Source organism: Schistocerca nitens, chromosome 11 (assembly GCF_023898315.1).
Source record: "Schistocerca nitens isolate TAMUIC-IGC-003100 chromosome 11, iqSchNite1.1, whole genome shotgun sequence".
Taxonomy (NCBI): domain Eukaryota; kingdom Metazoa; phylum Arthropoda; class Insecta; order Orthoptera; family Acrididae; genus Schistocerca; species Schistocerca nitens.
Genome location: NC_064624.1, coordinates 148,787,655 through 148,815,651, shown reverse-complemented (window position 1 = coordinate 148,815,651; position 27,997 = coordinate 148,787,655). Strand labels below are relative to the sequence as shown.

Below are 27,997 nucleotides of genomic sequence, written 5' to 3'. Positions count from 1 at the left end.
TCACTATTTATCGGCGGCATGATTATGCCGGTACTTTGATTTTCATTCATTTTTGAAGCGTGGCGGACTTGCGGCCTAATGTTTCACATATATTTTTTTTTTGTGGCGGTGACCCTGCATATTAGTTTCAACTAATATTATGGGGCATGATAATGCCAGATGATACAGTTTTCATTTTTTTTCAAGCGTGGCGAGCTTATTGCCCCATAAGTTTTACTTAAAAAAAAATGCACCGGTAAAACAAAAAAAAATAAAAAAAAAAAATACACCGGTTCTAAAAAAAAAATACACCGGTTCTCGTCCAAAAAAAAAAAAATTACACCGGTTCTCGTCCGATCACCGAAGTTAAGCATCATCGTGCCCGGTTAGTACTTGGATGGGTGACCGCCTGGGAAACCCGGGTGCTGTTGGCTGTCTTCCTTTTGATTTTTTTTTTTTGTTATTATGTCGCTACCCCTGCCAGCCCAATTTTCAAACTACCTTTCTGTTGTGACAAAGATGCTTCCTTAAGCCTTTTAAACTACTGTAATGGTACGAAAATGCAGTAATTAACTCTGTTTGAGGGAGAATGTGCTAACCAAGTTTGCCAAGAAGACTTTGAAAACGACAAAACAGTACGAATCGGCAGGTGATTTCTGAAATACGTCACCGCCTATTTTTGTGTAGGAGTGTAGAGTTCCAAATTTTTGTAATCACGAATTTATTCCTTGTCGTCTCGTCTCGTCTCGTCCCGCAGACGTTTGTCGTGCTTGCGCTGTCATATGGACCACGACCCGAGCGGCAGCGAGCGGCAGCCGAGCAAAGTCGGGACAAGTCGGGACGCGGACGGGGACAGGGATAGGAATGGTGCGAATGCACTGCAAACTACGCACACACCTGGTGTGAGGCGAGGCGAGGCGAGGCGAGGCGAGGCGAGGCGAGGCGAGGAAGCCCACATGCTACCAGTGGCGCCCTCCAGCACGACACTGCCACACCACGCACAGGCCCTCCGCTGGACACCAGGGACAAGATGCGTCCTCCGCTAGTGTCGAAGGCTGCACGCGCGCAGCGAATGACAGGAGGTGCAACGAGCAGCAGTGCGTCTGACACACGCGGCGGTGCGCCCGCTAATTCGGCCGTCGCTCTGCTGGGACGCCGGGCGCGCCCCCCGCGCCGTCCTCGAGGAACTGGCTGTTGCGGAAGGAAGTGCTTTCGTCAAATGCGGCCGAAAACTAACATTTCGTGTGTTGGGAGAAAAGCCGAACGCGAATTCTGCCGTGCTCCTACATTAGATGAGCGCCAACGGCCATACCATGATGAATACACCGGTTCTCGTCCGATCACCGAAGTTAAGCATCATCGTGCCCGGTTAGTACTTGGATGGGTGACCGCCTGGGAAACCCGGGTGCTGTTGGCTGTCTTCCTTTTTTTTTTTTTTGTTATTATGTCGCTACCCCTGCCAGCCCAATTTTCAAACTACCTTTCTGTTGTGACAAAGATGCTTCCTTAAGCCTTTTAAACTACTGTAATGGTACGAAAATGCAGTAATTAACTCTGTTTGAGGGAGAATGTGCTAACCAAGTTTGCCAAGAAGACTTTGAAAACGACAAAACAGTACGAATCGGCAGGTGATTTCTGAAATACGTCACCGCCTATTTTTGTGTAGGAGTGTAGAGTTCCAAATTTTTGTAATCACGAATTTATTCCTTGTCGTCTCGTCTCGTCTCGTCCCGCAGACGTTTGTCGTGCTTGCGCTGTCATATGGACCACGACCCGAGCGGCAGCGAGCGGCAGCCGAGCAAAGTCGGGACAAGTCGGGACGCGGACGGGGACAGGGATAGGAATGGTGCGAATGCACTGCAAACTACGCACACACCTGGTGTGAGGCGAGGCGAGGCGAGGCGAGGCGAGGCGAGGAAGCCCACATGCTACCAGTGGCGCCCTCCAGCACGACACTGCCACACCACGCACAGGCCCTCCGCTGGACACCAGGGACAAGATGCGTCCTCCGCTAGTGTCGAAGGCTGCACGCGCGCAGCGAATGACAGGAGGTGCAACGAGCAGCAGTGCGTCTGACACACGCGGCGGTGCGCCCGCTAATTCGGCCGTCGCTCTGCTGGGACGCCGGGCGCGCCCCCCGCGCCGTCCTCGAGGAACTGGCTGTTGCGGAAGGAAGTGCTTTCGTCAAATGCGGCCGAAAACTAACATTTCGTGTGTTGGGAGAAAAGCCGAACGCGAATTCTGCCGTGCTCCTACATTAGATGAGCGCCAACGGCCATACCATGATGAATACACCGGTTCTCGTCCGATCACCGAAGTTAAGCATCATCGTGCCCGGTTAGTACTTGGATGGGTGACCGCCTGGGAAACCCGGGTGCTGTTGGCTGTCTTCCTTTTGATTTTTTTTTTTTGTTATTATGTCGCTACCCCTGCCAGCCCAATTTTCAAACTACCTTTCTGTTGTGACAAAGATGCTTCCTTCAGCCTTTTAAACTACTGTAATGGTACGAAAATGCAGTAATTAACTCTGTTTGAGGGAGAATGTGCTAACCAAGTTTGCCAAGAAGACTTTGAAAACGACAAAACAGTACGAATCGGCAGGTGATTTCTGAAATACGTCACCGCCTATTTTTGTGTAGGAGTGTAGAGTTCCAAATTTTTGTAATCACGAATTTATTCCTTGTCGTCTCGTCTCGTCTCGTCCCGCAGACGTTTGTCGTGCTTGCGCTGTCATATGGACCACGACCCGAGCGGCAGCGAGCGGCAGCCGAGCAAAGTCGGGACAAGTCGGGACGCGGACGGGGACAGGGATAGGAATGGTGCGAATGCACTGCAAACTACGCACACACCTGGTGTGAGGCGAGGCGAGGCGAGGCGAGGCGAGGCGAGGAAGCCCACATGCTACCAGTGGCGCCCTCCAGCACGACACTGCCACACCACGCACAGGCCCTCCGCTGGACACCAGGGACAAGATGCGTCCTCCGCTAGTGTCGAAGGCTGCACGCGCGCAGCGAATGACAGGAGGTGCAACGAGCAGCAGTGCGTCTGACACACGCGGCGGTGCGCCCGCTAATTCGGCCGTCGCTCTGCTGGGACGCCGGGCGCGCCCCCCGCGCCGTCCTCGAGGAACTGGCTGTTGCGGAAGGAAGTGCTTTCGTCAAATGCGGCCGAAAACTAACATTTCGTGTGTTGGGAGAAAAGCCGAACGCGAATTCTGCCGTGCTCCTACATTAGATGAGCGCCAACGGCCATACCATGATGAATACACCGGTTCTCGTCCGATCACCGAAGTTAAGCATCATCGTGCCCGGTTAGTACTTGGATGGGTGACCGCCTGGGAAACCCGGGTGCTGTTGGCTGTCTTCCTTTTGATTTTTTTTTTTTGTTATTATGTCGCTACCCCTGCCAGCCCAATTTTCAAACTACCTTTCTGTTGTGACAAAGATGCTTCCTTAAGCCTTTTAAACTACTGTAATGGTACGAAAATGCAGTAATTAACTCTGTTTGAGGGAGAATGTGCTAACCAAGTTTGCCAAGAAGACTTTGAAAACGACAAAACAGTACGAATCGGCAGGTGATTTCTGAAATACGTCACCGCCTATTTTTGTGTAGGAGTGTAGAGTTCCAAATTTTTGTAATCACGAATTTATTCCTTGTCGTCTCGTCTCGTCTCGTCCCGCAGACGTTTGTCGTGCTTGCGCTGTCATATGGACCACGACCCGAGCGGCAGCGAGCGGCAGCCGAGCAAAGTCGGGACAAGTCGGGACGCGGACGGGGACAGGGATAGGAATGGTGCGAATGCACTGCAAACTACGCACACACCTGGTGTGAGGCGAGGCGAGGCGAGGCGAGGCGAGGCGAGGCGAGGCGAGGAAGCCCACATGCTACCAGTGGCGCCCTCCAGCACGACACTGCCACACCACGCACAGGCCCTCCGCTGGACACCAGGGACAAGATGCGTCCTCCGCTAGTGTCGAAGGCTGCACGCGCGCAGCGAATGACAGGAGGTGCAACGAGCAGCAGTGCGTCTGACACACGCGGCGGTGCGCCCGCTAATTCGGCCGTCGCTCTGCTGGGACGCCGGGCGCGCCCCCCGCGCCGTCCTCGAGGAACTGGCTGTTGCGGAAGGAAGTGCTTTCGTCAAATGCGGCCGAAAACTAACATTTCGTGTGTTGGGAGAAAAGCCGAACGCGAATTCTGCCGTGCTCCTACATTAGATGAGCGCCAACGGCCATACCATGATGAATACACCGGTTCTCGTCCGATCACCGAAGTTAAGCATCATCGTGCCCGGTTAGTACTTGGATGGGTGACCGCCTGGGAAACCCGGGTGCTGTTGGCTGTCTTCCTTTTGATTTTTTTTTTTTTGTTATTATGTCGCTACCCCTGCCAGCCCAATTTTCAAACTACCTTTCTGTTGTGACAAAGATGCTTCCTTAAGCCTTTTAAACTACTGTAATGGTACGAAAATGCAGTAATTAACTCTGTTTGAGGGAGAATGTGCTAACCAAGTTTGCCAAGAAGACTTTGAAAACGACAAAACAGTACGAATCGGCAGGTGATTTCTGAAATACGTCACCGCCTATTTTTGTGTAGGAGTGTAGAGTTCCAAATTTTTGTAATCACGAATTTATTCCTTGTCGTCTCGTCTCGTCTCGTCCCGCAGACGTTTGTCGTGCTTGCGCTGTCATATGGACCACGACCCGAGCGGCAGCGAGCGGCAGCCGAGCAAAGTCGGGACAAGTCGGGACGCGGACGGGGACAGGGATAGGAATGGTGCGAATGCACTGCAAACTACGCACACACCTGGTGTGAGGCGAGGCGAGGCGAGGCGAGGCGAGGCGAGGCGAGGCGAGGAAGCCCACATGCTACCAGTGGCGCCCTCCAGCACGACACTGCCACACCACGCACAGGCCCTCCGCTGGACACCAGGGACAAGATGCGTCCTCCGCTAGTGTCGAAGGCTGCACGCGCGCAGCGAATGACAGGAGGTGCAACGAGCAGCAGTGCGTCTGACACACGCGGCGGTGCGCCCGCTAATTCGGCCGTCGCTCTGCTGGGACGCCGGGCGCGCCCCCCGCGCCGTCCTCGAGGAACTGGCTGTTGCGGAAGGAAGTGCTTTCGTCAAATGCGGCCGAAAACTAACATTTCGTGTGTTGGGAGAAAAGCCGAACGCGAATTCTGCCGTGCTCCTACATTAGATGAGCGCCAACGGCCATACCATGATGAATACACCGGTTCTCGTCCGATCACCGAAGTTAAGCATCATCGTGCCCGGTTAGTACTTGGATGGGTGACCGCCTGGGAAACCCGGGTGCTGTTGGCTGTCTTCCTTTTGATTTTTTTTTTTTGTTATTATGTCGCTACCCCTGCCAGCCCAATTTTCAAACTACCTTTCTGTTGTGACAAAGATGCTTCCTTAAGCCTTTTAAACTACTGTAATGGTACGAAAATGCAGTAATTAACTCTGTTTGAGGGAGAATGTGCTAACCAAGTTTGCCAAGAAGACTTTGAAAACGACAAAACAGTACGAATCGGCAGGTGATTTCTGAAATACGTCACCGCCTATTTTTGTGTAGGAGTGTAGAGTTCCAAATTTTTGTAATCACGAATTTATTCCTTGTCGTCTCGTCTCGTCTCGTCCCGCAGACGTTTGTCGTGCTTGCGCTGTCATATGGACCACGACCCGAGCGGCAGCGAGCGGCAGCCGAGCAAAGTCGGGACAAGTCGGGACGCGGACGGGGACAGGGATAGGAATGGTGCGAATGCACTGCAAACTACGCACACACCTGGTGTGAGGCGAGGCGAGGCGAGGCGAGGCGAGGCGAGGCGAGGCGAGGAAGCCCACATGCTACCAGTGGCGCCCTCCAGCACGACACTGCCACACCACGCACAGGCCCTCCGCTGGACACCAGGGACAAGATGCGTCCTCCGCTAGTGTCGAAGGCTGCACGCGCGCAGCGAATGACAGGAGGTGCAACGAGCAGCAGTGCGTCTGACACACGCGGCGGTGCGCCCGCTAATTCGGCCGTCGCTCTGCTGGGACGCCGGGCGCGCCCCCCGCGCCGTCCTCGAGGAACTGGCTGTTGCGGAAGGAAGTGCTTTCGTCAAATGCGGCCGAAAACTAACATTTCGTGTGTTGGGAGAAAAGCCGAACGCGAATTCTGCCGTGCTCCTACATTAGATGAGCGCCAACGGCCATACCATGATGAATACACCGGTTCTCGTCCGATCACCGAAGTTAAGCATCATCGTGCCCGGTTAGTACTTGGATGGGTGACCGCCTGGGAAACCCGGGTGCTGTTGGCTGTCTTCCTTTTGATTTTGTTTTTTTGTTATTATGTCGCTACCCCTGCCAGCCCAATTTTCAAACTACCTTTCTGTTGTGACAAAGATGCTTCCTTAAGCCTTTTAAACTACTGTAATGGTACGAAAATGCAGTAATTAACTCTGTTTGAGGGAGAATGTGCTAACCAAGTTTGCCAAGAAGACTTTGAAAACGACAAAACAGTACGAATCGGCAGGTGATTTCTGAAATACGTCACCGCCTATTTTTGTGTAGGAGTGTAGAGTTCCAAATTTTTGTAATCACGAATTTATTCCTTGTCGTCTCGTCTCGTCTCGTCCCGCAGACGTTTGTCGTGCTTGCGCTGTCATATGGACCACGACCCGAGCGGCAGCGAGCGGCAGCCGAGCAAAGTCGGGACAAGTCGGGACGCGGACGGGGACAGGGATAGGAATGGTGCGAATGCACTGCAAACTACGCACACACCTGGTGTGAGGCGAGGCGAGGCGAGGCGAGGCGAGGCGAGGCGAGGCGAGGAAGCCCACATGCTACCAGTGGCGCCCTCCAGCACGACACTGCCACACCACGCACAGGCCCTCCGCTGGACACCAGGGACAAGATGCGTCCTCCGCTAGTGTCGAAGGCTGCACGCGCGCAGCGAATGACAGGAGGTGCAACGAGCAGCAGTGCGTCTGACACACGCGGCGGTGCGCCCGCTAATTCGGCCGTCGCTCTGCTGGGACGCCGGGCGCGCCCCCCGCGCCGTCCTCGAGGAACTGGCTGTTGCGGAAGGAAGTGCTTTCGTCAAATGCGGCCGAAAACTAACATTTCGTGTGTTGGGAGAAAAGCCGAACGCGAATTCTGCCGTGCTCCTACATTAGATGAGCGCCAACGGCCATACCATGATGAATACACCGGTTCTCGTCCGATCACCGAAGTTAAGCATCATCGTGCCCGGTTAGTACTTGGATGGGTGACCGCCTGGGAAACCCGGGTGCTGTTGGCTGTCTTCCTTTTGATTTTTTTTTTTTTGTTATTATGTCGCTACCCCTGCCAGCCCAATTTTCAAACTACCTTTCTGTTGTGACAAAGATGCTTCCTTAAGCCTTTTAAACTACTGTAATGGTACGAAAATGCAGTAATTAACTCTGTTTGAGGGAGAATGTGCTAACCAAGTTTGCCAAGAAGACTTTGAAAACGACAAAACAGTACGAATCGGCAGGTGATTTCTGAAATACGTCACCGCCTATTTTTGTGTAGGAGTGTAGAGTTCCAAATTTTTGTAATCACGAATTTATTCCTTGTCGTCTCGTCTCGTCTCGTCCCGCAGACGTTTGTCGTGCTTGCGCTGTCATATGGACCACGACCCGAGCGGCAGCGAGCGGCAGCCGAGCAAAGTCGGGACAAGTCGGGACGCGGACGGGGACAGGGATAGGAATGGTGCGAATGCACTGCAAACTACGCACACACCTGGTGTGAGGCGAGGCGAGGCGAGGCGAGGCGAGGCGAGGAAGCCCACATGCTACCAGTGGCGCCCTCCAGCACGACACTGCCACATCACGCACAGGCCCTCCGCTGGACACCAGGGACAAGATGCGTCCTCCGCTAGTGTCGAAGGCTGCACGCGCGCAGCGAATGACAGGAGGTGCAACGAGCAGCAGTGCGTCTGACACACGCGGCGGTGCGCCCGCTAATTCGGCCGTCGCTCTGCTGGGACGCCGGGCGCGCCCCCCGCGCCGTCCTCGAGGAACTGGCTGTTGCGGAAGGAAGTGCTTTCGTCAAATGCGGCCGAAAACTAACATTTCGTGTGTTGGGAGAAAAGCCGAACGCGAATTCTGCCGTGCTCCTACATTAGATGAGCGCCAACGGCCATACCATGATGAATACACCGGTTCTCGTCCGATCACCGAAGTTAAGCATCATCGTGCCCGGTTAGTACTTGGATGGGTGACCGCCTGGGAAACCCGGGTGCTGTTGGCTGTCTTCCTTTTTTTTTTTTTGTTATTATGTCGCTACCCCTGCCAGCCCAATTTTCAAACTACCTTTCTGTTGTGACAAAGATGCTTCCTTAAGCCTTTTAAACTACTGTAATGGTACGAAAATGCAGTAATTAACTCTGTTTGAGGGAGAATGTGCTAACCAAGTTTGCCAAGAAGACTTTGAAAACGACAAAACAGTACGAATCGGCAGGTGATTTCTGAAATACGTCACCGCCTATTTTTGTGTAGGAGTGTAGAGTTCCAAATTTTTGTAATCACGAATTTATTCCTTGTCGTCTCGTCTCGTCTCGTCCCGCAGACGTTTGTCGTGCTTGCGCTGTCATATGGACCACGACCCGAGCGGCAGCGAGCGGCAGCCGAGCAAAGTCGGGACAAGTCGGGACGCGGACGGGGACAGGGATAGGAATGGTGCGAATGCACTGCAAACTACGCACACACCTGGTGTGAGGCGAGGCGAGGCGAGGCGAGGCGAGGCGAGGCGAGGCGAGGAAGCCCACATGCTACCAGTGGCGCCCTCCAGCACGACACTGCCACACCACGCACAGGCCCTCCGCTGGACACCAGGGACAAGATGCGTCCTCCGCTAGTGTCGAAGGCTGCACGCGCGCAGCGAATGACAGGAGGTGCAACGAGCAGCAGTGCGTCTGACACACGCGGCGGTGCGCCCGCTAATTCGGCCGTCGCTCTGCTGGGACGCCGGGCGCGCCCCCCGCGCCGTCCTCGAGGAACTGGCTGTTGCGGAAGGAAGTGCTTTCGTCAAATGCGGCCGAAAACTAACATTTCGTGTGTTGGGAGAAAAGCCGAACGCGAATTCTGCCGTGCTCCTACATTAGATGAGCGCCAACGGCCATACCATGATGAATACACCGGTTCTCGTCCGATCACCGAAGTTAAGCATCATCGTGCCCGGTTAGTACTTGGATGGGTGACCGCCTGGGAAACCCGGGTGCTGTTGGCTGTCTTCCTTTTGATTTTTTTTTTTTGTTATTATGTCGCTACCCCTGCCAGCCCAATTTTCAAACTACCTTTCTGTTGTGACAAAGATGCTTCCTTAAGCCTTTTAAACTACTGTAATGGTACGAAAATGCAGTAATTAACTCTGTTTGAGGGAGAATGTGCTAACCAAGTTTGCCAAGAAGACTTTGAAAACGACAAAACAGTACGAATCGGCAGGTGATTTCTGAAATACGTCACCGCCTATTTTTGTGTAGGAGTGTAGAGTTCCAAATTTTTGTAATCACGAATTTATTCCTTGTCGTCTCGTCTCGTCTCGTCCCGCAGACGTTTGTCGTGCTTGCGCTGTCATATGGACCACGACCCGAGCGGCAGCGAGCGGCAGCCGAGCAAAGTCGGGACAAGTCGGGACGCGGACGGGGACAGGGATAGGAATGGTGCGAATGCACTGCAAACTACGCACACACCTGGTGTGAGGCGAGGCGAGGCGAGGCGAGGCGAGGCGAGGAAGCCCACATGCTACCAGTGGCGCCCTCCAGCACGACACTGCCACATCACGCACAGGCCCTCCGCTGGACACCAGGGACAAGATGCGTCCTCCGCTAGTGTCGAAGGCTGCACGCGCGCAGCGAATGACAGGAGGTGCAACGAGCAGCAGTGCGTCTGACACACGCGGCGGTGCGCCCGCTAATTCGGCCGTCGCTCTGCTGGGACGCCGGGCGCGCCCCCCGCGCCGTCCTCGAGGAACTGGCTGTTGCGGAAGGAAGTGCTTTCGTCAAATGCGGCCGAAAACTAACATTTCGTGTGTTGGGAGAAAAGCCGAACGCGAATTCTGCCGTGCTCCTACATTAGATGAGCGCCAACGGCCATACCATGATGAATACACCGGTTCTCGTCCGATCACCGAAGTTAAGCATCATCGTGCCCGGTTAGTACTTGGATGGGTGACCGCCTGGGAAACCCGGGTGCTGTTGGCTGTCTTCCTTTTTTTTTTTTTGTTATTATGTCGCTACCCCTGCCAGCCCAATTTTCAAACTACCTTTCTGTTGTGACAAAGATGCTTCCTTAAGCCTTTTAAACTACTGTAATGGTACGAAAATGCAGTAATTAACTCTGTTTGAGGGAGAATGTGCTAACCAAGTTTGCCAAGAAGACTTTGAAAACGACAAAACAGTACGAATCGGCAGGTGATTTCTGAAATACGTCACCGCCTATTTTTGTGTAGGAGTGTAGAGTTCCAAATTTTTGTAATCACGAATTTATTCCTTGTCGTCTCGTCTCGTCTCGTCCCGCAGACGTTTGTCGTGCTTGCGCTGTCATATGGACCACGACCCGAGCGGCAGCGAGCGGCAGCCGAGCAAAGTCGGGACAAGTCGGGACGCGGACGGGGACAGGGATAGGAATGGTGCGAATGCACTGCAAACTACGCACACACCTGGTGTGAGGCGAGGCGAGGCGAGGCGAGGCGAGGCGAGGCGAGGCGAGGAAGCCCACATGCTACCAGTGGCGCCCTCCAGCACGACACTGCCACACCACGCACAGGCCCTCCGCTGGACACCAGGGACAAGATGCGTCCTCCGCTAGTGTCGAAGGCTGCACGCGCGCAGCGAATGACAGGAGGTGCAACGAGCAGCAGTGCGTCTGACACACGCGGCGGTGCGCCCGCTAATTCGGCCGTCGCTCTGCTGGGACGCCGGGCGCGCCCCCCGCGCCGTCCTCGAGGAACTGGCTGTTGCGGAAGGAAGTGCTTTCGTCAAATGCGGCCGAAAACTAACATTTCGTGTGTTGGGAGAAAAGCCGAACGCGAATTCTGCCGTGCTCCTACATTAGATGAGCGCCAACGGCCATACCATGATGAATACACCGGTTCTCGTCCGATCACCGAAGTTAAGCATCATCGTGCCCGGTTAGTACTTGGATGGGTGACCGCCTGGGAAACCCGGGTGCTGTTGGCTGTCTTCCTTTTGATTTTTTTTTTTTGTTATTATGTCGCTACCCCTGCCAGCCCAATTTTCAAACTACCTTTCTGTTGTGACAAAGATGCTTCCTTAAGCCTTTTAAACTACTGTAATGGTACGAAAATGCAGTAATTAACTCTGTTTGAGGGAGAATGTGCTAACCAAGTTTGCCAAGAAGACTTTGAAAACGACAAAACAGTACGAATCGGCAGGTGATTTCTGAAATACGTCACCGCCTATTTTTGTGTAGGAGTGTAGAGTTCCAAATTTTTGTAATCACGAATTTATTCCTTGTCGTCTCGTCTCGTCTCGTCCCGCAGACGTTTGTCGTGCTTGCGCTGTCATATGGACCACGACCCGAGCGGCAGCGAGCGGCAGCCGAGCAAAGTCGGGACAAGTCGGGACGCGGACGGGGACAGGGATAGGAATGGTGCGAATGCACTGCAAACTACGCACACACCTGGTGTGAGGCGAGGCGAGGCGAGGCGAGGCGAGGCGAGGCGAGGCGAGGAAGCCCACATGCTACCAGTGGCGCCCTCCAGCACGACACTGCCACACCACGCACAGGCCCTCCGCTGGACACCAGGGACAAGATGCGTCCTCCGCTAGTGTCGAAGGCTGCACGCGCGCAGCGAATGACAGGAGGTGCAACGAGCAGCAGTGCGTCTGACACACGCGGCGGTGCGCCCGCTAATTCGGCCGTCGCTCTGCTGGGACGCCGGGCGCGCCCCCCGCGCCGTCCTCGAGGAACTGGCTGTTGCGGAAGGAAGTGCTTTCGTCAAATGCGGCCGAAAACTAACATTTCGTGTGTTGGGAGAAAAGCCGAACGCGAATTCTGCCGTGCTCCTACATTAGATGAGCGCCAACGGCCATACCATGATGAATACACCGGTTCTCGTCCGATCACCGAAGTTAAGCATCATCGTGCCCGGTTAGTACTTGGATGGGTGACCGCCTGGGAAACCCGGGTGCTGTTGGCTGTCTTCCTTTTGATTTTTTTTTTTTTGTTATTATGTCGCTACCCCTGCCAGCCCAATTTTCAAACTACCTTTCTGTTGTGACAAAGATGCTTCCTTAAGCCTTTTAAACTACTGTAATGGTACGAAAATGCAGTAATTAACTCTGTTTGAGGGAGAATGTGCTAACCAAGTTTGCCAAGAAGACTTTGAAAACGACAAAACAGTACGAATCGGCAGGTGATTTCTGAAATACGTCACCGCCTATTTTTGTGTAGGAGTGTAGAGTTCCAAATTTTTGTAATCACGAATTTATTCCTTGTCGTCTCGTCTCGTCTCGTCCCGCAGACGTTTGTCGTGCTTGCGCTGTCATATGGACCACGACCCGAGCGGCAGCGAGCGGCAGCCGAGCAAAGTCGGGACAAGTCGGGACGCGGACGGGGACAGGGATAGGAATGGTGCGAATGCACTGCAAACTACGCACACACCTGGTGTGAGGCGAGGCGAGGCGAGGCGAGGCGAGGCGAGGAAGCCCACATGCTACCAGTGGCGCCCTCCAGCACGACACTGCCACATCACGCACAGGCCCTCCGCTGGACACCAGGGACAAGATGCGTCCTCCGCTAGTGTCGAAGGCTGCACGCGCGCAGCGAATGACAGGAGGTGCAACGAGCAGCAGTGCGTCTGACACACGCGGCGGTGCGCCCGCTAATTCGGCCGTCGCTCTGCTGGGACGCCGGGCGCGCCCCCCGCGCCGTCCTCGAGGAACTGGCTGTTGCGGAAGGAAGTGCTTTCGTCAAATGCGGCCGAAAACTAACATTTCGTGTGTTGGGAGAAAAGCCGAACGCGAATTCTGCCGTGCTCCTACATTAGATGAGCGCCAACGGCCATACCATGATGAATACACCGGTTCTCGTCCGATCACCGAAGTTAAGCATCATCGTGCCCGGTTAGTACTTGGATGGGTGACCGCCTGGGAAACCCGGGTGCTGTTGGCTGTCTTCCTTTTTTTTTTTTTGTTATTATGTCGCTACCCCTGCCAGCCCAATTTTCAAACTACCTTTCTGTTGTGACAAAGATGCTTCCTTAAGCCTTTTAAACTACTGTAATGGTACGAAAATGCAGTAATTAACTCTGTTTGAGGGAGAATGTGCTAACCAAGTTTGCCAAGAAGACTTTGAAAACGACAAAACAGTACGAATCGGCAGGTGATTTCTGAAATACGTCACCGCCTATTTTTGTGTAGGAGTGTAGAGTTCCAAATTTTTGTAATCACGAATTTATTCCTTGTCGTCTCGTCTCGTCTCGTCCCGCAGACGTTTGTCGTGCTTGCGCTGTCATATGGACCACGACCCGAGCGGCAGCGAGCGGCAGCCGAGCAAAGTCGGGACAAGTCGGGACGCGGACGGGGACAGGGATAGGAATGGTGCGAATGCACTGCAAACTACGCACACACCTGGTGTGAGGCGAGGCGAGGCGAGGCGAGGCGAGGCGAGGAAGCCCACATGCTACCAGTGGCGCCCTCCAGCACGACACTGCCACATCACGCACAGGCCCTCCGCTGGACACCAGGGACAAGATGCGTCCTCCGCTAGTGTCGAAGGCTGCACGCGCGCAGCGAATGACAGGAGGTGCAACGAGCAGCAGTGCGTCTGACACACGCGGCGGTGCGCCCGCTAATTCGGCCGTCGCTCTGCTGGGACGCCGGGCGCGCCCCCCGCGCCGTCCTCGAGGAACTGGCTGTTGCGGAAGGAAGTGCTTTCGTCAAATGCGGCCGAAAACTAACATTTCGTGTGTTGGGAGAAAAGCCGAACGCGAATTCTGCCGTGCTCCTACATTAGATGAGCGCCAACGGCCATACCATGATGAATACACCGGTTCTCGTCCGATCACCGAAGTTAAGCATCATCGTGCCCGGTTAGTACTTGGATGGGTGACCGCCTGGGAAACCCGGGTGCTGTTGGCTGTCTTCCTTTTTTTTTTTTTGTTATTATGTCGCTACCCCTGCCAGCCCAATTTTCAAACTACCTTTCTGTTGTGACAAAGATGCTTCCTTAAGCCTTTTAAACTACTGTAATGGTACGAAAATGCAGTAATTAACTCTGTTTGAGGGAGAATGTGCTAACCAAGTTTGCCAAGAAGACTTTGAAAACGACAAAACAGTACGAATCGGCAGGTGATTTCTGAAATACGTCACCGCCTATTTTTGTGTAGGAGTGTAGAGTTCCAAATTTTTGTAATCACGAATTTATTCCTTGTCGTCTCGTCTCGTCTCGTCCCGCAGACGTTTGTCGTGCTTGCGCTGTCATATGGACCACGACCCGAGCGGCAGCGAGCGGCAGCCGAGCAAAGTCGGGACAAGTCGGGACGCGGACGGGGACAGGGATAGGAATGGTGCGAATGCACTGCAAACTACGCACACACCTGGTGTGAGGCGAGGCGAGGCGAGGCGAGGCGAGGCGAGGCGAGGCGAGGAAGCCCACATGCTACCAGTGGCGCCCTCCAGCACGACACTGCCACACCACGCACAGGCCCTCCGCTGGACACCAGGGACAAGATGCGTCCTCCGCTAGTGTCGAAGGCTGCACGCGCGCAGCGAATGACAGGAGGTGCAACGAGCAGCAGTGCGTCTGACACACGCGGCGGTGCGCCCGCTAATTCGGCCGTCGCTCTGCTGGGACGCCGGGCGCGCCCCCCGCGCCGTCCTCGAGGAACTGGCTGTTGCGGAAGGAAGTGCTTTCGTCAAATGCGGCCGAAAACTAACATTTCGTGTGTTGGGAGAAAAGCCGAACGCGAATTCTGCCGTGCTCCTACATTAGATGAGCGCCAACGGCCATACCATGATGAATACACCGGTTCTCGTCCGATCACCGAAGTTAAGCATCATCGTGCCCGGTTAGTACTTGGATGGGTGACCGCCTGGGAAACCCGGGTGCTGTTGGCTGTCTTCCTTTTGATTTTGTTTTTTTGTTATTATGTCGCTACCCCTGCCAGCCCAATTTTCAAACTACCTTTCTGTTGTGACAAAGATGCTTCCTTAAGCCTTTTAAACTACTGTAATGGTACGAAAATGCAGTAATTAACTCTGTTTGAGGGAGAATGTGCTAACCAAGTTTGCCAAGAAGACTTTGAAAACGACAAAACAGTACGAATCGGCAGGTGATTTCTGAAATACGTCACCGCCTATTTTTGTGTAGGAGTGTAGAGTTCCAAATTTTTGTAATCACGAATTTATTCCTTGTCGTCTCGTCTCGTCTCGTCCCGCAGACGTTTGTCGTGCTTGCGCTGTCATATGGACCACGACCCGAGCGGCAGCGAGCGGCAGCCGAGCAAAGTCGGGACAAGTCGGGACGCGGACGGGGACAGGGATAGGAATGGTGCGAATGCACTGCAAACTACGCACACACCTGGTGTGAGGCGAGGCGAGGCGAGGCGAGGCGAGGCGAGGCGAGGCGAGGAAGCCCACATGCTACCAGTGGCGCCCTCCAGCACGACACTGCCACACCACGCACAGGCCCTCCGCTGGACACCAGGGACAAGATGCGTCCTCCGCTAGTGTCGAAGGCTGCACGCGCGCAGCGAATGACAGGAGGTGCAACGAGCAGCAGTGCGTCTGACACACGCGGCGGTGCGCCCGCTAATTCGGCCGTCGCTCTGCTGGGACGCCGGGCGCGCCCCCCGCGCCGTCCTCGAGGAACTGGCTGTTGCGGAAGGAAGTGCTTTCGTCAAATGCGGCCGAAAACTAACATTTCGTGTGTTGGGAGAAAAGCCGAACGCGAATTCTGCCGTGCTCCTACATTAGATGAGCGCCAACGGCCATACCATGATGAATACACCGGTTCTCGTCCGATCACCGAAGTTAAGCATCATCGTGCCCGGTTAGTACTTGGATGGGTGACCGCCTGGGAAACCCGGGTGCTGTTGGCTGTCTTCCTTTTGATTTTTTTTTTTTGTTATTATGTCGCTACCCCTGCCAGCCCAATTTTCAAACTACCTTTCTGTTGTGACAAAGATGCTTCCTTAAGCCTTTTAAACTACTGTAATGGTACGAAAATGCAGTAATTAACTCTGTTTGAGGGAGAATGTGCTAACCAAGTTTGCCAAGAAGACTTTGAAAACGACAAAACAGTACGAATCGGCAGGTGATTTCTGAAATACGTCACCGCCTATTTTTGTGTAGGAGTGTAGAGTTCCAAATTTTTGTAATCACGAATTTATTCCTTGTCGTCTCGTCTCGTCTCGTCCCGCAGACGTTTGTCGTGCTTGCGCTGTCATATGGACCACGACCCGAGCGGCAGCGAGCGGCAGCCGAGCAAAGTCGGGACAAGTCGGGACGCGGACGGGGACAGGGATAGGAATGGTGCGAATGCACTGCAAACTACGCACACACCTGGTGTGAGGCGAGGCGAGGCGAGGCGAGGCGAGGCGAGGCGAGGCGAGGAAGCCCACATGCTACCAGTGGCGCCCTCCAGCACGACACTGCCACACCACGCACAGGCCCTCCGCTGGACACCAGGGACAAGATGCGTCCTCCGCTAGTGTCGAAGGCTGCACGCGCGCAGCGAATGACAGGAGGTGCAACGAGCAGCAGTGCGTCTGACACACGCGGCGGTGCGCCCGCTAATTCGGCCGTCGCTCTGCTGGGACGCCGGGCGCGCCCCCCGCGCCGTCCTCGAGGAACTGGCTGTTGCGGAAGGAAGTGCTTTCGTCAAATGCGGCCGAAAACTAACATTTCGTGTGTTGGGAGAAAAGCCGAACGCGAATTCTGCCGTGCTCCTACATTAGATGAGCGCCAACGGCCATACCATGATGAATACACCGGTTCTCGTCCGATCACCGAAGTTAAGCATCATCGTGCCCGGTTAGTACTTGGATGGGTGACCGCCTGGGAAACCCGGGTGCTGTTGGCTGTCTTCCTTTTGATTTTGTTTTTTTGTTATTATGTCGCTACCCCTGCCAGCCCAATTTTCAAACTACCTTTCTGTTGTGACAAAGATGCTTCCTTAAGCCTTTTAAACTACTGTAATGGTACGAAAATGCAGTAATTAACTCTGTTTGAGGGAGAATGTGCTAACCAAGTTTGCCAAGAAGACTTTGAAAACGACAAAACAGTACGAATCGGCAGGTGATTTCTGAAATACGTCACCGCCTATTTTTGTGTAGGAGTGTAGAGTTCCAAATTTTTGTAATCACGAATTTATTCCTTGTCGTCTCGTCTCGTCTCGTCCCGCAGACGTTTGTCGTGCTTGCGCTGTCATATGGACCACGACCCGAGCGGCAGCGAGCGGCAGCCGAGCAAAGTCGGGACAAGTCGGGACGCGGACGGGGACAGGGATAGGAATGGTGCGAATGCACTGCAAACTACGCACACACCTGGTGTGAGGCGAGGCGAGGCGAGGCGAGGCGAGGCGAGGCGAGGCGAGGAAGCCCACATGCTACCAGTGGCGCCCTCCAGCACGACACTGCCACACCACGCACAGGCCCTCCGCTGGACACCAGGGACAAGATGCGTCCTCCGCTAGTGTCGAAGGCTGCACGCGCGCAGCGAATGACAGGAGGTGCAACGAGCAGCAGTGCGTCTGACACACGCGGCGGTGCGCCCGCTAATTCGGCCGTCGCTCTGCTGGGACGCCGGGCGCGCCCCCCGCGCCGTCCTCGAGGAACTGGCTGTTGCGGAAGGAAGTGCTTTCGTCAAATGCGGCCGAAAACTAACATTTCGTGTGTTGGGAGAAAAGCCGAACGCGAATTCTGCCGTGCTCCTACATTAGATGAGCGCCAACGGCCATACCATGATGAATACACCGGTTCTCGTCCGATCACCGAAGTTAAGCATCATCGTGCCCGGTTAGTACTTGGATGGGTGACCGCCTGGGAAACCCGGGTGCTGTTGGCTGTCTTCCTTTTGATTTTTTTTTTTTGTTATTATGTCGCTACCCCTGCCAGCCCAATTTTCAAACTACCTTTCTGTTGTGACAAAGATGCTTCCTTAAGCCTTTTAAACTACTGTAATGGTACGAAAATGCAGTAATTAACTCTGTTTGAGGGAGAATGTGCTAACCAAGTTTGCCAAGAAGACTTTGAAAACGACAAAACAGTACGAATCGGCAGGTGATTTCTGAAATACGTCACCGCCTATTTTTGTGTAGGAGTGTAGAGTTCCAAATTTTTGTAATCACGAATTTATTCCTTGTCGTCTCGTCTCGTCTCGTCCCGCAGACGTTTGTCGTGCTTGCGCTGTCATATGGACCACGACCCGAGCGGCAGCGAGCGGCAGCCGAGCAAAGTCGGGACAAGTCGGGACGCGGACGGGGACAGGGATAGGAATGGTGCGAATGCACTGCAAACTACGCACACACCTGGTGTGAGGCGAGGCGAGGCGAGGCGAGGCGAGGCGAGGAAGCCCACATGCTACCAGTGGCGCCCTCCAGCACGACACTGCCACATCACGCACAGGCCCTCCGCTGGACACCAGGGACAAGATGCGTCCTCCGCTAGTGTCGAAGGCTGCACGCGCGCAGCGAATGACAGGAGGTGCAACGAGCAGCAGTGCGTCTGACACACGCGGCGGTGCGCCCGCTAATTCGGCCGTCGCTCTGCTGGGACGCCGGGCGCGCCCCCCGCGCCGTCCTCGAGGAACTGGCTGTTGCGGAAGGAAGTGCTTTCGTCAAATGCGGCCGAAAACTAACATTTCGTGTGTTGGGAGAAAAGCCGAACGCGAATTCTGCCGTGCTCCTACATTAGATGAGCGCCAACGGCCATACCATGATGAATACACCGGTTCTCGTCCGATCACCGAAGTTAAGCATCATCGTGCCCGGTTAGTACTTGGATGGGTGACCGCCTGGGAAACCCGGGTGCTGTTGGCTGTCTTCCTTTTTTTTTTTTTGTTATTATGTCGCTACCCCTGCCAGCCCAATTTTCAAACTACCTTTCTGTTGTGACAAAGATGCTTCCTTAAGCCTTTTAAACTACTGTAATGGTACGAAAATGCAGTAATTAACTCTGTTTGAGGGAGAATGTGCTAACCAAGTTTGCCAAGAAGACTTTGAAAACGACAAAACAGTACGAATCGGCAGGTGATTTCTGAAATACGTCACCGCCTATTTTTGTGTAGGAGTGTAGAGTTCCAAATTTTTGTAATCACGAATTTATTCCTTGTCGTCTCGTCTCGTCTCGTCCCGCAGACGTTTGTCGTGCTTGCGCTGTCATATGGACCACGACCCGAGCGGCAGCGAGCGGCAGCCGAGCAAAGTCGGGACAAGTCGGGACGCGGACGGGGACAGGGATAGGAATGGTGCGAATGCACTGCAAACTACGCACACACCTGGTGTGAGGCGAGGCGAGGCGAGGCGAGGCGAGGCGAGGAAGCCCACATGCTACCAGTGGCGCCCTCCAGCACGACACTGCCACATCACGCACAGGCCCTCCGCTGGACACCAGGGACAAGATGCGTCCTCCGCTAGTGTCGAAGGCTGCACGCGCGCAGCGAATGACAGGAGGTGCAACGAGCAGCAGTGCGTCTGACACACGCGGCGGTGCGCCCGCTAATTCGGCCGTCGCTCTGCTGGGACGCCGGGCGCGCCCCCCGCGCCGTCCTCGAGGAACTGGCTGTTGCGGAAGGAAGTGCTTTCGTCAAATGCGGCCGAAAACTAACATTTCGTGTGTTGGGAGAAAAGCCGAACGCGAATTCTGCCGTGCTCCTACATTAGATGAGCGCCAACGGCCATACCATGATGAATACACCGGTTCTCGTCCGATCACCGAAGTTAAGCATCATCGTGCCCGGTTAGTACTTGGATGGGTGACCGCCTGGGAAACCCGGGTGCTGTTGGCTGTCTTCCTTTTTTTTTTTTTGTTATTATGTCGCTACCCCTGCCAGCCCAATTTTCAAACTACCTTTCTGTTGTGACAAAGATGCTTCCTTAAGCCTTTTAAACTACTGTAATGGTACGAAAATGCAGTAATTAACTCTGTTTGAGGGAGAATGTGCTAACCAAGTTTGCCAAGAAGACTTTGAAAACGACAAAACAGTACGAATCGGCAGGTGATTTCTGAAATACGTCACCGCCTATTTTTGTGTAGGAGTGTAGAGTTCCAAATTTTTGTAATCACGAATTTATTCCTTGTCGTCTCGTCTCGTCTCGTCCCGCAGACGTTTGTCGTGCTTGCGCTGTCATATGGACCACGACCCGAGCGGCAGCGAGCGGCAGCCGAGCAAAGTCGGGACAAGTCGGGACGCGGACGGGGACAGGGATAGGAATGGTGCGAATGCACTGCAAACTACGCACACACCTGGTGTGAGGCGAGGCGAGGCGAGGCGAGGCGAGGCGAGGAAGCCCACATGCTACCAGTGGCGCCCTCCAGCACGACACTGCCACATCACGCACAGGCCCTCCGCTGGACACCAGGGACAAGATGCGTCCTCCGCTAGTGTCGAAGGCTGCACGCGCGCAGCGAATGACAGGAGGTGCAACGAGCAGCAGTGCGTCTGACACACGCGGCGGTGCGCCCGCTAATTCGGCCGTCGCTCTGCTGGGACGCCGGGCGCGCCCCCCGCGCCGTCCTCGAGGAACTGGCTGTTGCGGAAGGAAGTGCTTTCGTCAAATGCGGCCGAAAACTAACATTTCGTGTGTTGGGAGAAAAGCCGAACGCGAATTCTGCCGTGCTCCTACATTAGATGAGCGCCAACGGCCATACCATGATGAATACACCGGTTCTCGTCCGATCACCGAAGTTAAGCATCATCGTGCCCGGTTAGTACTTGGATGGGTGACCGCCTGGGAAACCCGGGTGCTGTTGGCTGTCTTCCTTTTTTTTTTTTTGTTATTATGTCGCTACCCCTGCCAGCCCAATTTTCAAACTACCTTTCTGTTGTGACAAAGATGCTTCCTTAAGCCTTTTAAACTACTGTAATGGTACGAAAATGCAGTAATTAACTCTGTTTGAGGGAGAATGTGCTAACCAAGTTTGCCAAGAAGACTTTGAAAACGACAAAACAGTACGAATCGGCAGGTGATTTCTGAAATACGTCACCGCCTATTTTTGTGTAGGAGTGTAGAGTTCCAAATTTTTGTAATCACGAATTTATTCCTTGTCGTCTCGTCTCGTCTCGTCCCGCAGACGTTTGTCGTGCTTGCGCTGTCATATGGACCACGACCCGAGCGGCAGCGAGCGGCAGCCGAGCAAAGTCGGGACAAGTCGGGACGCGGACGGGGACAGGGATAGGAATGGTGCGAATGCACTGCAAACTACGCACACACCTGGTGTGAGGCGAGGCGAGGCGAGGCGAGGCGAGGCGAGGCGAGGCGAGGAAGCCCACATGCTACCAGTGGCGCCCTCCAGCACGACACTGCCACACCACGCACAGGCCCTCCGCTGGACACCAGGGACAAGATGCGTCCTCCGCTAGTGTCGAAGGCTGCACGCGCGCAGCGAATGACAGGAGGTGCAACGAGCAGCAGTGCGTCTGACACACGCGGCGGTGCGCCCGCTAATTCGGCCGTCGCTCTGCTGGGACGCCGGGCGCGCCCCCCGCGCCGTCCTCGAGGAACTGGCTGTTGCGGAAGGAAGTGCTTTCGTCAAATGCGGCCGAAAACTAACATTTCGTGTGTTGGGAGAAAAGCCGAACGCGAATTCTGCCGTGCTCCTACATTAGATGAGCGCCAACGGCCATACCATGATGAATACACCGGTTCTCGTCCGATCACCGAAGTTAAGCATCATCGTGCCCGGTTAGTACTTGGATGGGTGACCGCCTGGGAAACCCGGGTGCTGTTGGCTGTCTTCCTTTTGATTTTGTTTTTTTGTTATTATGTCGCTACCCCTGCCAGCCCAATTTTCAAACTACCTTTCTGTTGTGACAAAGATGCTTCCTTAAGCCTTTTAAACTACTGTAATGGTACGAAAATGCAGTAATTAACTCTGTTTGAGGGAGAATGTGCTAACCAAGTTTGCCAAGAAGACTTTGAAAACGACAAAACAGTACGAATCGGCAGGTGATTTCTGAAATACGTCACCGCCTATTTTTGTGTAGGAGTGTAGAGTTCCAAATTTTTGTAATCACGAATTTATTCCTTGTCGTCTCGTCTCGTCTCGTCCCGCAGACGTTTGTCGTGCTTGCGCTGTCATATGGACCACGACCCGAGCGGCAGCGAGCGGCAGCCGAGCAAAGTCGGGACAAGTCGGGACGCGGACGGGGACAGGGATAGGAATGGTGCGAATGCACTGCAAACTACGCACACACCTGGTGTGAGGCGAGGCGAGGCGAGGCGAGGCGAGGCGAGGCGAGGCGAGGAAGCCCACATGCTACCAGTGGCGCCCTCCAGCACGACACTGCCACACCACGCACAGGCCCTCCGCTGGACACCAGGGACAAGATGCGTCCTCCGCTAGTGTCGAAGGCTGCACGCGCGCAGCGAATGACAGGAGGTGCAACGAGCAGCAGTGCGTCTGACACACGCGGCGGTGCGCCCGCTAATTCGGCCGTCGCTCTGCTGGGACGCCGGGCGCGCCCCCCGCGCCGTCCTCGAGGAACTGGCTGTTGCGGAAGGAAGTGCTTTCGTCAAATGCGGCCGAAAACTAACATTTCGTGTGTTGGGAGAAAAGCCGAACGCGAATTCTGCCGTGCTCCTACATTAGATGAGCGCCAACGGCCATACCATGATGAATACACCGGTTCTCGTCCGATCACCGAAGTTAAGCATCATCGTGCCCGGTTAGTACTTGGATGGGTGACCGCCTGGGAAACCCGGGTGCTGTTGGCTGTCTTCCTTTTGATTTTGTTTTTTTGTTATTATGTCGCTACCCCTGCCAGCCCAATTTTCAAACTACCTTTCTGTTGTGACAAAGATGCTTCCTTAAGCCTTTTAAACTACTGTAATGGTACGAAAATGCAGTAATTAACTCTGTTTGAGGGAGAATGTGCTAACCAAGTTTGCCAAGAAGACTTTGAAAACGACAAAACAGTACGAATCGGCAGGTGATTTCTGAAATACGTCACCGCCTATTTTTGTGTAGGAGTGTAGAGTTCCAAATTTTTGTAATCACGAATTTATTCCTTGTCGTCTCGTCTCGTCTCGTCCCGCAGACGTTTGTCGTGCTTGCGCTGTCATATGGACCACGACCCGAGCGGCAGCGAGCGGCAGCCGAGCAAAGTCTGGACAAGTCGGGACGCGGACGGGGACAGGGATAGGAATGGTGCGAATGCACTGCAAACTACGCACACACCTGGTGTGAGGCGAGGCGAGGCGAGGCGAGGCGAGGCGAGGCGAGGCGAGGAAGCCCACATGCTACCAGTGGCGCCCTCCAGCACGACACTGCCACACCACGCACAGGCCCTCCGCTGGACACCAGGGACAAGATGCGTCCTCCGCTAGTGTCGAAGGCTGCACGCGCGCAGCGAATGACAGGAGGTGCAACGAGCAGCAGTGCGTCTGACACACGCGGCGGTGCGCCCGCTAATTCGGCCGTCGCTCTGCTGGGACGCCGGGCGCGCCCCCCGCGCCGTCCTCGAGGAACTGGCTGTTGCGGAAGGAAGTGCTTTCGTCAAATGCGGCCGAAAACTAACATTTCGTGTGTTGGGAGAAAAGCCGAACGCGAATTCTGCCGTGCTCCTACATTAGATGAGCGCCAACGGCCATACCATGATGAATACACCGGTTCTCGTCCGATCACCGAAGTTAAGCATCATCGTGCCCGGTTAGTACTTGGATGGGTGACCGCCTGGGAAACCCGGGTGCTGTTGGCTGTCTTCCTTTTTTTTTTTTTTTTTTTGTTATTATGTCGCTACCCCTGCCAGCCCAATTTTCAAACTACCTTTCTGTTGTGACAAAGATGCTTCCTTAAGCCTTTTAAACTACTGTAATGGTACGAAAATGCAGTAATTAACTCTGTTTGAGGGAGAATGTGCTAACCAAGTTTGCCAAGAAGACTTTGAAAACGACAAAACAGTACGAATCGGCAGGTGATTTCTGAAATACGTCACCGCCTATTTTTGTGTAGGAGTGTAGAGTTCCAAATTTTTGTAATCACGAATTTATTCCTTGTCGTCTCGTCTCGTCTCGTCCCGCAGACGTTTGTCGTGCTTGCGCTGTCATATGGACCACGACCCGAGCGGCAGCGAGCGGCAGCCGAGCAAAGTCTGGACAAGTCGGGACGCGGACGGGGACAGGGATAGGAATGGTGCGAATGCACTGCAAACTACGCACACACCTGGTGTGAGGCGAGGCGAGGCGAGGCGAGGAAGCCCACATGCTACCAGTGGCGCCCTCCAGCACGACACTGCCACATCACGCACAGGCCCTCCGCTGGACACCAGGGACAAGATGCGTCCTCCGCTAGTGTCGAAGGCTGCACGCGCGCAGCGAATGACAGGAGGTGCAACGAGCAGCAGTGCGTCTGACACACGCGGCGGTGCGCCCGCTAATTCGGCCGTCGCTCTGCTGGGACGCCGGGCGCGCCCCCCGCGCCGTCCTCGAGGAACTGGCTGTTGCGGAAGGAAGTGCTTTCGTCAAATGCGGCCGAAAACTAACATTTCGTGTGTTGGGAGAAAAGCCGAACGCGAATTCTGCCGTGCTCCTACATTAGATGAGCGCCAACGGCCATACCATGATGAATACACCGGTTCTCGTCCGATCACCGAAGTTAAGCATCATCGTGCCCGGTTAGTACTTGGATGGGTGACCGCCTGGGAAACCCGGGTGCTGTTGGCTGTCTTCCTTTTTTTTTTTTGTTATTATGTCGCTACCCCTGCCAGCCCAATTTTCAAACTACCTTTCTGTTGTGACAAAGATGCTTCCTTAAGCCTTTTAAACTACTGTAATGGTACGAAAATGCAGTAATTAACTCTGTTTGAGGGAGAATGTGCTAACCAAGTTTGCCAAGAAGACTTTGAAAACGACAAAACAGTACGAATCGGCAGGTGATTTCTGAAATACGTCACCGCCTATTTTTGTGTAGGAGTGTAGAGTTCCAAATTTTTGTAATCACGAATTTATTCCTTGTCGTCTCGTCTCGTCTCGTCCCGCAGACGTTTGTCGTGCTTGCGCTGTCATATGGACCACGACCCGAGCGGCAGCGAGCGGCAGCCGAGCAAAGTCGGGACAAGTCGGGACGCGGACGGGGACAGGGATAGGAATGGTGCGAATGCACTGCAAACTACGCACACACCTGGTGTGAGGCGAGGCGAGGCGAGGCGAGGCGAGGCGAGGCGAGGCGAGGAAGCCCACATGCTACCAGTGGCGCCCTCCAGCACGACACTGCCACACCACGCACAGGCCCTCCGCTGGACACCAGGGACAAGATGCGTCCTCCGCTAGTGTCGAAGGCTGCACGCGCGCAGCGAATGACAGGAGGTGCAACGAGCAGCAGTGCGTCTGACACACGCGGCGGTGCGCCCGCTAATTCGGCCGTCGCTCTGCTGGGACGCCGGGCGCGCCCCCCGCGCCGTCCTCGAGGAACTGGCTGTTGCGGAAGGAAGTGCTTTCGTCAAATGCGGCCGAAAACTAACATTTCGTGTGTTGGGAGAAAAGCCGAACGCGAATTCTGCCGTGCTCCTACATTAGATGAGCGCCAACGGCCATACCATGATGAATACACCGGTTCTCGTCCGATCACCGAAGTTAAGCATCATCGTGCCCGGTTAGTACTTGGATGGGTGACCGCCTGGGAAACCCGGGTGCTGTTGGCTGTCTTCCTTTTGATTTTGTTTTTTTGTTATTATGTCGCTACCCCTGCCAGCCCAATTTTCAAACTACCTTTCTGTTGTGACAAAGATGCTTCCTTAAGCCTTTTAAACTACTGTAATGGTACGAAAATGCAGTAATTAACTCTGTTTGAGGGAGAATGTGCTAACCAAGTTTGCCAAGAAGACTTTGAAAACGACAAAACAGTACGAATCGGCAGGTGATTTCTGAAATACGTCACCGCCTATTTTTGTGTAGGAGTGTAGAGTTCCAAATTTTTGTAATCACGAATTTATTCCTTGTCGTCTCGTCTCGTCTCGTCCCGCAGACGTTTGTCGTGCTTGCGCTGTCATATGGACCACGACCCGAGCGGCAGCGAGCGGCAGCCGAGCAAAGTCTGGACAAGTCGGGACGCGGACGGGGACAGGGATAGGAATGGTGCGAATGCACTGCAAACTACGCACACACCTGGTGTGAGGCGAGGCGAGGCGAGGCGAGGCGAGGCGAGGCGAGGCGAGGAAGCCCACATGCTACCAGTGGCGCCCTCCAGCACGACACTGCCACACCACGCACAGGCCCTCCGCTGGACACCAGGGACAAGATGCGTCCTCCGCTAGTGTCGAAGGCTGCACGCGCGCAGCGAATGACAGGAGGTGCAACGAGCAGCAGTGCGTCTGACACACGCGGCGGTGCGCCCGCTAATTCGGCCGTCGCTCTGCTGGGACGCCGGGCGCGCCCCCCGCGCCGTCCTCGAGGAACTGGCTGTTGCGGAAGGAAGTGCTTTCGTCAAATGCGGCCGAAAACTAACATTTCGTGTGTTGGGAGAAAAGCCGAACGCGAATTCTGCCGTGCTCCTACATTAGATGAGCGCCAACGGCCATACCATGATGAATACACCGGTTCTCGTCCGATCACCGAAGTTAAGCATCATCGTGCCCGGTTAGTACTTGGATGGGTGACCGCCTGGGAAACCCGGGTGCTGTTGGCTGTCTTCCTTTTTTTTTTTTTTTTTTTGTTATTATGTCGCTACCCCTGCCAGCCCAATTTTCAAACTACCTTTCTGTTGTGACAAAGATGCTTCCTTAAGCCTTTTAAACTACTGTAATGGTACGAAAATGCAGTAATTAACTCTGTTTGAGGGAGAATGTGCTAACCAAGTTTGCCAAGAAGACTTTGAAAACGACAAAACAGTACGAATCGGCAGGTGATTTCTGAAATACGTCACCGCCTATTTTTGTGTAGGAGTGTAGAGTTCCAAATTTTTGTAATCACGAATTTATTCCTTGTCGTCTCGTCTCGTCTCGTCCCGCAGACGTTTGTCGTGCTTGCGCTGTCATATGGACCACGACCCGAGCGGCAGCGAGCGGCAGCCGAGCAAAGTCTGGACAAGTCGGGACGCGGACGGGGACAGGGATAGGAATGGTGCGAATGCACTGCAAACTACGCACACACCTGGTGTGAGGCGAGGCGAGGCGAGGCGAGGAAGCCCACATGCTACCAGTGGCGCCCTCCAGCACGACACTGCCACATCACGCACAGGCCCTCCGCTGGACACCAGGGACAAGATGCGTCCTCCGCTAGTGTCGAAGGCTGCACGCGCGCAGCGAATGACAGGAGGTGCAACGAGCAGCAGTGCGTCTGACACACGCGGCGGTGCGCCCGCTAATTCGGCCGTCGCTCTGCTGGGACGCCGGGCGCGCCCCCCGCGCCGTCCTCGAGGAACTGGCTGTTGCGGAAGGAAGTGCTTTCGTCAAATGCGGCCGAAAACTAACATTTCGTGTGTTGGGAGAAAAGCCGAACGCGAATTCTGCCGTGCTCCTACATTAGATGAGCGCCAACGGCCATACCATGATGAATACACCGGTTCTCGTCCGATCACCGAAGTTAAGCATCATCGTGCCCGGTTAGTACTTGGATGGGTGACCGCCTGGGAAACCCGGGTGCTGTTGGCTGTCTTCCTTTTGATTTTGTTTTTTTGTTATTATGTCGCTACCCCTGCCAGCCCAATTTTCAAACTACCTTTCTGTTGTGACAAAGATGCTTCCTTAAGCCTTTTAAACTACTGTAATGGTACGAAAATGCAGTAATTAACTCTGTTTGAGGGAGAATGTGCTAACCAAGTTTGCCAAGAAGACTTTGAAAACGACAAAACAGTACGAATCGGCAGGTGATTTCTGAAATA

At 54.4% G+C, this 27,997-nt stretch overlaps 28 non-coding genes across 28 annotated transcripts; all 28 read left to right on the top strand.

The window, feature by feature from the left end:
- The first annotated feature begins 1,277 nt into the window (after nucleotides 1-1,277).
- On the top strand, nucleotides 1,278-1,396 carry LOC126213927 (5S ribosomal RNA). Its single transcript, XR_007541562.1, has one exon. It is a non-coding gene; the product is annotated as a 5S ribosomal RNA (ribosomal RNA).
- An 850-nt stretch (nucleotides 1,397-2,246) lies between these two features.
- LOC126213926 (5S ribosomal RNA) lies at nucleotides 2,247-2,365 on the top strand. The gene has a single exon (XR_007541561.1). It is a non-coding gene; the product is annotated as a 5S ribosomal RNA (ribosomal RNA).
- An 854-nt stretch (nucleotides 2,366-3,219) lies between these two features.
- LOC126213925 (5S ribosomal RNA) lies at nucleotides 3,220-3,338 on the top strand. Its single transcript, XR_007541560.1, has one exon. It is a non-coding gene; the product is annotated as a 5S ribosomal RNA (ribosomal RNA).
- An 864-nt stretch (nucleotides 3,339-4,202) lies between these two features.
- LOC126213924 (5S ribosomal RNA) lies at nucleotides 4,203-4,321 on the top strand. The gene has a single exon (XR_007541559.1). It is a non-coding gene; the product is annotated as a 5S ribosomal RNA (ribosomal RNA).
- Nucleotides 4,322-5,186: 865 nt separating this feature from the next.
- LOC126213922 (5S ribosomal RNA) lies at nucleotides 5,187-5,305 on the top strand. Its single transcript, XR_007541557.1, has one exon. It is a non-coding gene; the product is annotated as a 5S ribosomal RNA (ribosomal RNA).
- Nucleotides 5,306-6,169: 864 nt separating this feature from the next.
- On the top strand, nucleotides 6,170-6,288 carry LOC126213921 (5S ribosomal RNA). The gene has a single exon (XR_007541556.1). It is a non-coding gene; the product is annotated as a 5S ribosomal RNA (ribosomal RNA).
- Nucleotides 6,289-7,152: 864 nt separating this feature from the next.
- LOC126213920 (5S ribosomal RNA) lies at nucleotides 7,153-7,271 on the top strand. Its single transcript, XR_007541555.1, has one exon. It is a non-coding gene; the product is annotated as a 5S ribosomal RNA (ribosomal RNA).
- Nucleotides 7,272-8,126: 855 nt separating this feature from the next.
- Nucleotides 8,127-8,245, top strand: LOC126213919 (5S ribosomal RNA). The gene has a single exon (XR_007541554.1). It is a non-coding gene; the product is annotated as a 5S ribosomal RNA (ribosomal RNA).
- An 859-nt stretch (nucleotides 8,246-9,104) lies between these two features.
- LOC126213918 (5S ribosomal RNA) lies at nucleotides 9,105-9,223 on the top strand. The gene has a single exon (XR_007541553.1). It is a non-coding gene; the product is annotated as a 5S ribosomal RNA (ribosomal RNA).
- An 854-nt stretch (nucleotides 9,224-10,077) lies between these two features.
- On the top strand, nucleotides 10,078-10,196 carry LOC126213915 (5S ribosomal RNA). The gene has a single exon (XR_007541551.1). It is a non-coding gene; the product is annotated as a 5S ribosomal RNA (ribosomal RNA).
- An 859-nt stretch (nucleotides 10,197-11,055) lies between these two features.
- Nucleotides 11,056-11,174, top strand: LOC126213914 (5S ribosomal RNA). Its single transcript, XR_007541550.1, has one exon. It is a non-coding gene; the product is annotated as a 5S ribosomal RNA (ribosomal RNA).
- An 864-nt stretch (nucleotides 11,175-12,038) lies between these two features.
- LOC126213913 (5S ribosomal RNA) lies at nucleotides 12,039-12,157 on the top strand. Its single transcript, XR_007541549.1, has one exon. It is a non-coding gene; the product is annotated as a 5S ribosomal RNA (ribosomal RNA).
- Nucleotides 12,158-13,012: 855 nt separating this feature from the next.
- LOC126213912 (5S ribosomal RNA) lies at nucleotides 13,013-13,131 on the top strand. Its single transcript, XR_007541548.1, has one exon. It is a non-coding gene; the product is annotated as a 5S ribosomal RNA (ribosomal RNA).
- Nucleotides 13,132-13,980: 849 nt separating this feature from the next.
- Nucleotides 13,981-14,099, top strand: LOC126213911 (5S ribosomal RNA). Its single transcript, XR_007541547.1, has one exon. It is a non-coding gene; the product is annotated as a 5S ribosomal RNA (ribosomal RNA).
- Nucleotides 14,100-14,958: 859 nt separating this feature from the next.
- Nucleotides 14,959-15,077, top strand: LOC126213909 (5S ribosomal RNA). The gene has a single exon (XR_007541545.1). It is a non-coding gene; the product is annotated as a 5S ribosomal RNA (ribosomal RNA).
- An 864-nt stretch (nucleotides 15,078-15,941) lies between these two features.
- Nucleotides 15,942-16,060, top strand: LOC126213908 (5S ribosomal RNA). The gene has a single exon (XR_007541544.1). It is a non-coding gene; the product is annotated as a 5S ribosomal RNA (ribosomal RNA).
- An 864-nt stretch (nucleotides 16,061-16,924) lies between these two features.
- On the top strand, nucleotides 16,925-17,043 carry LOC126213907 (5S ribosomal RNA). Its single transcript, XR_007541543.1, has one exon. It is a non-coding gene; the product is annotated as a 5S ribosomal RNA (ribosomal RNA).
- An 864-nt stretch (nucleotides 17,044-17,907) lies between these two features.
- LOC126213905 (5S ribosomal RNA) lies at nucleotides 17,908-18,026 on the top strand. Its single transcript, XR_007541542.1, has one exon. It is a non-coding gene; the product is annotated as a 5S ribosomal RNA (ribosomal RNA).
- An 854-nt stretch (nucleotides 18,027-18,880) lies between these two features.
- Nucleotides 18,881-18,999, top strand: LOC126213904 (5S ribosomal RNA). The gene has a single exon (XR_007541541.1). It is a non-coding gene; the product is annotated as a 5S ribosomal RNA (ribosomal RNA).
- Nucleotides 19,000-19,848: 849 nt separating this feature from the next.
- On the top strand, nucleotides 19,849-19,967 carry LOC126213903 (5S ribosomal RNA). Its single transcript, XR_007541540.1, has one exon. It is a non-coding gene; the product is annotated as a 5S ribosomal RNA (ribosomal RNA).
- An 849-nt stretch (nucleotides 19,968-20,816) lies between these two features.
- On the top strand, nucleotides 20,817-20,935 carry LOC126213902 (5S ribosomal RNA). The gene has a single exon (XR_007541539.1). It is a non-coding gene; the product is annotated as a 5S ribosomal RNA (ribosomal RNA).
- An 859-nt stretch (nucleotides 20,936-21,794) lies between these two features.
- On the top strand, nucleotides 21,795-21,913 carry LOC126213901 (5S ribosomal RNA). The gene has a single exon (XR_007541538.1). It is a non-coding gene; the product is annotated as a 5S ribosomal RNA (ribosomal RNA).
- An 864-nt stretch (nucleotides 21,914-22,777) lies between these two features.
- LOC126213900 (5S ribosomal RNA) lies at nucleotides 22,778-22,896 on the top strand. Its single transcript, XR_007541537.1, has one exon. It is a non-coding gene; the product is annotated as a 5S ribosomal RNA (ribosomal RNA).
- An 864-nt stretch (nucleotides 22,897-23,760) lies between these two features.
- LOC126213899 (5S ribosomal RNA) lies at nucleotides 23,761-23,879 on the top strand. Its single transcript, XR_007541536.1, has one exon. It is a non-coding gene; the product is annotated as a 5S ribosomal RNA (ribosomal RNA).
- An 845-nt stretch (nucleotides 23,880-24,724) lies between these two features.
- LOC126213897 (5S ribosomal RNA) lies at nucleotides 24,725-24,843 on the top strand. Its single transcript, XR_007541534.1, has one exon. It is a non-coding gene; the product is annotated as a 5S ribosomal RNA (ribosomal RNA).
- Nucleotides 24,844-25,701: 858 nt separating this feature from the next.
- On the top strand, nucleotides 25,702-25,820 carry LOC126213896 (5S ribosomal RNA). The gene has a single exon (XR_007541533.1). It is a non-coding gene; the product is annotated as a 5S ribosomal RNA (ribosomal RNA).
- Nucleotides 25,821-26,684: 864 nt separating this feature from the next.
- Nucleotides 26,685-26,803, top strand: LOC126213894 (5S ribosomal RNA). Its single transcript, XR_007541532.1, has one exon. It is a non-coding gene; the product is annotated as a 5S ribosomal RNA (ribosomal RNA).
- Nucleotides 26,804-27,648: 845 nt separating this feature from the next.
- LOC126213893 (5S ribosomal RNA) lies at nucleotides 27,649-27,767 on the top strand. The gene has a single exon (XR_007541531.1). It is a non-coding gene; the product is annotated as a 5S ribosomal RNA (ribosomal RNA).
- The last annotated feature ends 230 nt before the right edge of the window (nucleotides 27,768-27,997 follow it).